The sequence below is a fragment of the Tupaia chinensis genome, unplaced genomic scaffold (genome assembly GCF_000334495.1).
Source record: "Tupaia chinensis unplaced genomic scaffold, TupChi_1.0 Scaffold000057_1, whole genome shotgun sequence".
Lineage (NCBI taxonomy): Eukaryota > Metazoa > Chordata > Mammalia > Scandentia > Tupaiidae > Tupaia > Tupaia belangeri.
The window spans coordinates 7678597-7684596 of NW_006159515.1; positions in this window are offsets into that span (position 1 = coordinate 7678597).

Genomic DNA, 6000 nt, shown 5'->3' on the forward strand with positions numbered 1-6000 from the left:
TAAAACATTCCTGATTTTCTTTGATTTGTCTTCTAGATTTAAGGATTTTGATCTTCTTTTGAGTTGTTAATCGTTTCCAGCAATCTGTTAACATTTCTTTTTAATTGAAAAACTTTTCTCCCTTCCTGACCCCTTTGAAACTGGAAAATATTTGTGAGCATTCTTATTTTGTGGCAGAATGATTATTTGCATAAGTTCAATAATACAAATACTATCTGAGGCCTTGCATCAGAAATTGAATTCTTATTGGGCTTTATTCAAATAACAGACCAAACTAAGATTAACTTAATTTTTTTTTTTGCAAATAAATTATTTTATACATCGCTTTAGTAAAAGGGGAATGGAGAAAGAGAAAAAAAGGTTTCAGAAGAAAATTACAATGCACTTGTCACTAGATTCTAGCTTTGTCCATATTTTTGGTTTAAGATCTTTTGTGAATCAATAAAATGTGAAAAAAAAGTTTAGCATGAATGGGAGGGAGGGGAAAGGAGAAGGAAACAACAAATAAAAGTATGGTTAATTGACCAAAAAATGAGAAGCTATTTGCTGATGATAATGTATATAGTAATATCTTTGTCTGACATGCGTGGCATTAGTGCTGGATAAAAAAATGTACACTGTAGAGACATGTAATTAAATGTAAATAAGTATATATATATGTTTGACTTTACTGTGAAACATTAATTTAGAAACATTTTCAGAGACATGTGACAAGGTTTTTTTTATTCCTTTATATGAACAACAAGAATATATAGTAAAACTAGTTTTTCAAATCTTTAATAGCATCATTATTACACCCTTATTAATTTTTAACTTAAAATACAGGAGCTAATAGTTCCTTTTTTTTTCCCCTGTGGACATTCTGAAGTAGTGATGGCTGTAATAAGACTCTACCAGATCATCCCTGTACATGGGGCAAATAAAGTGAGTGTAGGACTTCTTAAAAACAAAATGTTGTGATTGAAGCTGGCAGGTGTCATGGCGGTTAAGGGCGATGGACTACCACATGGCCGACAAAGTTTCGAGTCCCGGACCTGGCGGCTTGCTTTCTCACTTTCCCTTTCTCTCTCTCTCTCACTCTGTCCCTCTCTGGTCAATTTAAATAAATAAAATAAAATAAATAATTATTTTAAAAACTAAAATAAAATGCTATGATATGCTGGCAGTGAAAAACAAAACAAAACAAAACAAAAAATAATGCATGGATTTTGAGTTGCTTTGCACCAAAATAAACTTGTACTTTAATTACATTTTTCATGAACATCCGAAGTGCCTGTGTATGTAGCACTGACAGTCTACATGTTGGTTTTTGAAGTCTTATTTAAATGGTCTGGTCCACTTCTCTGAGTGTTCTTGCTCTGTCCTACACACACACACACACACACACACACACACACACACTCACTCACTCATGGAAGGGAAGATCAAGAAGAGAAAGCTTCAGTCTCATCTTCCCCAGCAAATTATTTGCTTTTGCAATAGTGCTTATTCTTCTTCAGATATCTTGGCTTTATCTTTTGCCATCTTTTAGCATTATTGAGATGTGACTACATTTCAAAATTTGCAAATGAAAACCTGAACAAGGTCTGCTCTACAGACAGCTCCCACCTACTAGTAAGTCAGCAAAGCTAACCTGGAATGATCAGGGCTTTTAGAGGTGTTGTAAATCACATGTTAATCTTGCCCAAAGGTATGTTTTATCAGTGAGGGAAAGGTGGAGTGAAGTGAAGAGTAGCTCAAAACCATAAACAAGGCAGGCAAAGATTCCCACAGAAATCCTGGCTTTCCCAACTTATATACCTCTGTGGGGCATGCCTGAATAGCAGGCAGAAAAAGCCAATGTGACTGTTGCAGAATGAGAAAGACTGAAACGTTGACTGTTTAATGTACTCAAATAAGGGTAATGCAAACTAAGTACATTAAGACTGTGTATTTTTCCTGGCAGTGCTTTATTCTTATTTATAACATTTTTTAAAAAGTCAAGTTAATTGAGCTATAAATTGCATAAGGCATAATTTACTCTTTCAGACGTTCAATGTGATGAATTTTGACAAGTGTATATGATCATAAAACCACTACCACAGTTAAGATATTTCTTTTACCCCCCGAAATTTCCAAGTTCCTCAATCCTCTCCATGCTTGGCAACCACTGGCATAATTCCTGTCTCTCCAGTGTGTGTTGTACAGAATGTCATGTAAATGGAAATATAGGAGTAGCTTTTATGTCCGTCTTCTTCAACCTCGATGAATACTTTTGAGACTCATCCATGTTGTAGTGCACATCAGTAGTTAGCTGTTCTTTATTGCTAAGCAATATTCCCTTATGAGGAAGGAAATAATAATAAGACCTTTGAAATTAGTTAGACTTTGAGAAGTAATTTTCTTTATGCTTACTATGATATTATGATTTTTACAGAATTTAGAAGAAGCTCTCACCCACTAGATGAAGCTTTTTGGTCTGTAATCTAACTTACGTGTTCTGCGCTGTGCATGAAAGATTGTAGTCATAGAAACCTAGTTAAACATGTGCTAACAAATGTTAACCAGTATAGTAAGTTCTAGAGAAGAGAATAAAAGGCTAAGAGTGAAGAAGTATAGGTAAAAACTGATCTCAGAGAGTCAAGTGTATTAAGTCTCAGCTATATCTCTTATACACTTGTCTGAAGTGATTGCTGAAGGATGCTTCTTCTTAACAAAGAATTCATTGACCAGCTGGCACTAAAGTGAAAGTACCCTGAATTACCACAGATTATGTAATGTTGGTTGTAATCCCATCTCCTGTCTCTAGTCATGTTATCAAAATATATGTGTGAAACAGGGATACCAGTTCAAGTACACTGCCTTGTCAGATTCCAGACTGCCTGTGGCTGCAGGACCTAATGGCCAGAACCATGGCTCATCCCTTCCCCTACTCTCCTTTGGACTTCAGTTTTGTGTCTTGGGACTTTAACACAAACTTGTGCTCTGCTCCACCCCATCCAGATACCAGTTTAAGCACATGGACTTGCTGGATGCTGGGCTGCCTGTGATTATAGGCCTTAATGACCAGGACCATGACTCTCTCCTCCACTCACCTTTAAACTCTCAGGACTTTGGTGTTTTGAATAGAGTAAAGGTACTTGCCCCACAATCTTTCCTTTGCTCCTCAAGTGAAGCTCAGCAGCTTAGTTTGAGTTGCACCCCAGGCCAGTGATGACAGTGCAGTGTGCTGGTGAGCAAAGGAGGTGGAGCTGGGGAGAGAGATCACACCTGTGTTCTACTCCTACACACATTAGAATGCTCAGTGATACCTTGAATAATTTAGGAAGGAACATATAGAACACCAGATGACTAGAAACAATTGCAGAGGCCCAAGAAATATGAGCAATCAACAAAATGTCTCTCCCCCAAAGGAAAAAACCAATTCTGCACCACACACAGACAACACAATGGAAGTTGTGGAAACATCGGATAAGAAATTCAGAATATTTGTAGTGACCAAACTAATTGAGATGCAAGAGAAAAGAGACAATGAACTCCAGGAGATAAGGAAGTCCTTTCATGATTTGAAAGAAGAAATAGACACCATAAAACAGAATCAAACAGAATTTTTAGGAATGAAGAATGTGATACAGGAAATTAAAACTTCCCTTGAAAGTATTAAAAGTAGATTGGATCACACAGAAGACTGAATCTTGAATGTAGAAGACAAAACTCTGACCAAGAAATAAGTGACAGAAAGAATGAGGAACAACCAAGAAAAATGAGGATAAGATACAAGAAATATTCGATACCATCAAGCGCCCCAACATCCAGATAATTAGTGTCCCAGAAGAGGAAGAAGATAAGGGCATTGATAATTTCTTTTATGAAATCCTGGAAGAAAATATTGTAAAGCTAGAGAACTATTCAAATATTCAGACTGAACAAATACATATGACCCCCAAATAGAATCAGCCCAAGAAGATCCTCTCCAAGGCACATCATAGCCAGATTGATCAAAACCACAAAGACAAGATACTAAAATTGGCAAGAGGGAAATGTCAAGTTACTTACAAAGGTCATCCCATCAGGCTAACATTGGACCTCTCATCCGAAACAATGTAGGCAAGGAAAGAATGGGAAACATACTCAAAGTATTAAACAAAAAACAATTTCAACCAAGAATACTATAGCTGGCAAGATTATCCTTCATATGAGAAAAAAAGATAAAAACATTCTCAGATAAATAAATCCTGAAAGAATTTACCAATTCCAGACCAGCTCCTCAAGAAATTCTGAAGGGAGTGCTATACCAGGAAAACTGAAAAGTCAGATGGACAGTTATAAGAGAACAAAAAACAACCAAGAAAGTGACTCAATGATAGGAATAGGTCCATAAATACAGATAATAACATAGAATGTTAATGTAATAAATTCTCCAATTAAGGGACACAGACTGACTGAATAAAAACAACAAACAAACAAACAAACAAAAAACAAAACAAAAAAAACCAGAAACCTCTATCTGTTGCCTACAAGAAGCACACGTATGGATAAAGAAATACATAGACTAAAAGTGAAGGGCTGGAAAAAGCTATTCCATGCAAATGGAGATTTAAAAAAAGGCTGGAGTTATGATACTGATTTCAGACAAAATAGGCTTCAAGAGGAAGACTATAAGAAGAAACAAAGAAGGGCATTATATAATAGTAAGTAGACTAACTCAGTTAGAAGACATAACACTTATAAATACCTATGCGCCCAACTCAGAAGCACCTAAATATGGGAAAGAAAGACTGCTGGAGCTAAAAGGAAAGATAGAGTTCAACATTAAAATTGTTGGACTCAATACCCCATTATCTCTTTTAGACAGTTCTTCTAGACAAAAAATAAATAAAGAGATACAGGACCTATGGGACATAGCAAAAGCAGTCATAAGAGAGAAATTAATAGCAATTAGTGTACATAAGAAAAAGATGGAAAGGTGGCAAATAAATAGCCTAAAATCATGCTTCAGGGAACTGGAAAAACAACAACAACAACAATAACAAAAATGGCGGGTGAAAAGAAATCATAAAGATTTGAGCAGAAATAAATGAAACAGAAAATAAATGAAAGCAAAAGCTGGTTCTTTGAAAAGATTAACAAGATTGGACACACCATTAGCTAGACTGATAAAGAAGAAAGAAAGAAACCAGATAAATCAAATACGTGATAAAACAGGAAACATTACAACAGACACAATAGAAATACAAAACATTGTTAGAGGATACTATGAGTGACTATATGCCAACAAACAAGAGAACCTGGAGGAGATGGACAAATTCTTGGATGCATATAATCTACCAAGATTGAATCAGTAGGACATAGAACACCTGAATAGACAAGCGATGAGATTGAATTGGTAATAAATAATCTCCCAACAGAGAAAAGCCATCCCAGGTCTGGATGGCTTCATTTCTAAATTCTACAAAACTTTTAAGGAAGAGTTAACCCCTATCCTACTCAAATTATTTCTAAAGATCCAAAAGAAAGGAACACTTCCAAATTCATTTTATGAAGCATCCATCATCCTTATTTCCAAAACATTTAGGGATATGACAAAAAAGGAAAACTACAGACCAATACTATTGATGAATATAGATGCAAAAATTTTCAACAAGATACTTGCAAATCATATCCAACAACATATAACAAAGATTATTCATCCTGGCCAGGTAGGCTTTATCCCGGGGCTGCAAGGGTGGTTAAACATATGCAAGACCTTAAATATAATACACCATATTAACAGAAAGAAAGATACAAATCTTATGATCATTTCCATTGATGCAGAGAAAGAAAGCATTTGATAAAATATGACATCCTTTCATGATTAAGTTTCTCAGTAAGATTGGTATAGAAGGGTCATTTCCCAACACAATAAAAAACATCTATGAAAAACCTATAGCTAACATTATACTGTTAAAAGTACCTTGTCTGGTACTAGACAAGGCTGGCCATTTTCTCCTCTGCTTTTTAATATAGTGCTGGAAGTCTTAG